Here is a 2,794-nt window from a genome sequence, read left to right on the forward strand (position 1 = left end):
GTTTGGAGCTCCTCTGTCTAGTGAGGATCATGGTCTGCAGAGAAGGGTTGGCCTCCCCGTCTCCCATCAAGGCTTAAAGCAAGGAGAACCATCCTGAATTTGGTTCCTTTTCTCCTAAGTATCCTTAGAGGCAATCCACCCTGTGACTAGGTGACTAGGTGAAGGACTGAGGTCCAGAAAGGAGCTATCTTAAACCTGGAATCCCATTTCCTAGTCTGCAGCCTTAAGCAGTTTCCCTCTCAGACAACTAGCCCTCTCCTTCCTCCCCATGAAAACCCATGGCTTACAGGGATGGTTGTTGCTTTCCCTAAAGAAATTCAGGAAGGGAGATCTGAGGGTCACTTCTCAGCGGTGGCGTTCTTTAAAGGGGACGCAGCCTGACTGCCAGGAGGGGAGAACGAGTCGGCCCAGCCAATGCACATGCGCGAGGCACGAGCGGCTTCTCCCTTCACAGTGGTTCCCATGGTTGTCTTAGAAACCAGTCCCCGAGGCTTGGCAAAGCCGGAGACTTCCGTGGCAGTGCTTGGGTGTCAAGGCTCTGAGGCTCCGGCCTGACCTTTCCACCGGGTCGAGGGGAAAGTCTCTGGATGCCAAGAGTCACAAAGGGCCGAACAGGGTGAGGAAACCCGACGCAGAGTCCGGAGAAGGCAGCACGGAATCCCTCCCTCAGGCCTGCCCGGACGGTGTTGGTTGGGGTGAGTCTCCCCAAAAGTCGTCACGTGGTGATCTCGAGGACAGGATGGCCTGCGTGCCCCTGGGGTGCTCTCTCACCGAAGGCTCGTTCTCCTCGAAAGCAGAGCGTCACAGACGCAGGGGTTGCCTGTGGGTGTGTGTTTCAATGCCTCTGCTGTAAGACTCTGTGTGTGTGTCTGTGTGTGTATGTGTGTGTGGGTGTGTGTGTGTGTCTATGTGTGTCTGTGTGTGTGTCTCTCATTCTCTCTTCTCTCTCTGTCTCTCAGTCTCTGTGTGTTTCTTTCCCTCTTTCTGTCGGTTTGTGTGTGTGTGCCCGTGTGCGTGTGAGTCCTTGGCCGAATCTGCCCTGAACGCCACAAAGCTGTTTCTCGCATGGCGGACTGTCTTGGGTGAGCATGTTTCTGTCTCTCTGCCTGGGTCATGAGACCGGTTGTCAATCATTTTCACCGCCGCGGATCCGCTTTGAGTGTGTGAAGGCCTGGCCCACATGAGGAGTTGCTTCGGTCCCGGAGCAATTGAAATATCATCCCCATCCCAAGCGGCCTCTTTTCTAGGATCAAGATGAACACACTGCAGACGAGGACACGAGCCCCACAGGAGCTCTTTGTCCCGCAGGAGACCAGCGGACCCACATCAGAGAAGATGCTTGTATTTTTGCATGGCCCTTCTCTGAGAAATGAAGCCACACCACAATACGGTCTGGAAGAGGAAGCCGGGAATGGGAGATGGCAACAATCCCTGTCACTGGAACGCTGGCCTCTCTGGACAAGCCACCCTTTTGGAACCCCACCCCTTATGACCCTGGCAGTGGAACCGTGATATATCCTGCCTCGCCGCCGGTGTCTGCCCTGCCCTCCCTCCTGCTCTGCCTCACCTGTTTCTCAAGTGCCTTGATGCCTCTCGCTGAGGCCCAATGTCTTCAACAAAGGTGACTTCCCAGTCCGTCAGGGAGACATTTCTTCGAGATGCGTGTCGTGATTGTTTCTCTCTCCAAACGTGTTTCTGCTTCATTGGGCAGGTCGCATGACCTGGGAGCTCCTGGCTTCCATTCGTGTCTCAGGCAGAGAAGCTTCCTTCTTCTCCACGTTTCCCCTCATGGGTGGGTGGACTGCCTAGAATGAGCGCTAGGCGACCGTGACAGGCCTTGTCTTCCAGGACAGGTAGTGTCGCATTTCCTCTGCACTTCCTGTCTCATTCATGAGGGACATCCTCTCCTCTGCTCCTGGGTGGACTGACTCCCTTGATCTTCTGGCTGAAACGAATGTCAGGGACCCAAAGGGACTGGGCTGGGGCTGGGGCTGGGGCTGGGGCTGGGGCTGTGGCTGGGTGCAGCCGAAGTTGCGTTAGGGCTACCGGGGCGGTGGAGGTTTGGTGGTGGAGCGAATTTTGCAGAAACCTCTTTGCTCCTCTGGTAGGCATGTGAAAACGTGGCTTGGGTGAGGCACAGGCTCCCCACTCCCCGGGTCCTAGGTGTTCTTCGATTTTCCTTGGCATTGATGGAAAGGTCAACCATTTCCCCATTCAACCGGCACATGCCTGGACACCACCCTTTGTTTCGCCGTCGCCCCGTATGCCTCCGGTGACACACATTAACACCAACTGCTGTGGGATAGGCCAGTGCCACGTGTGGTCACATGGTCTCCACCTCGGATTCGCCCGTTCCTCTATGCAGGTGTCCTGTAAAGCGCGGTCGGCTTTCCGGAACCCCAGGGCTTTTAGAAGCGGGGCAGGCCACTGCTCTTTCAAAGGAGGAGGGAGGCAGAGGGCTGATGGATGAGTGAATTTGCAGCTGACACTAGGCCTTGAGATCTATGGGATCATTCTGTGCTGCAGCGAGGCCCTGCCGGCCTGAACAGATGTGGTGAGCCCATCCTATCTCACTCGAAGGGGGCCAAAATTGGATCTGAACGGGAGCCCAGAGAACACAGCAGGCGTCCTGAAGCACCCCCTCCCTCGGTGGAAGTCAGCTCAAGCAGGTCCTGAGGTGAGGACTCCTTGGGGTTTGGCCCTGGGACAGAAGAAGACACCCGCGGCCCCCTCTCCCACGCCGCCCCAACTGGACCCCGGATCTAGCCGCCGCCGCGGGGGTAGCAGGAGCCTC

The 2,794-nt window shown here is 56.8% G+C and overlaps 1 pseudogene; it reads right to left on the reverse strand.

Annotated features, from left to right (window-relative positions):
• Nucleotides 1-597: 597 nt before the first annotated feature.
• Nucleotides 598-2,206, reverse strand: LOC134808704 (protein FAM27D1-like; annotated as a pseudogene).
• Between the last annotated feature and the right edge of the window lie 588 nt (nt 2,207-2,794).

This window comes from Pan troglodytes, chromosome 17, assembly GCF_028858775.2.
Source record: "Pan troglodytes isolate AG18354 chromosome 17, NHGRI_mPanTro3-v2.0_pri, whole genome shotgun sequence".
In the NCBI taxonomy this organism is placed as follows: domain Eukaryota; kingdom Metazoa; phylum Chordata; class Mammalia; order Primates; family Hominidae; genus Pan; species Pan troglodytes.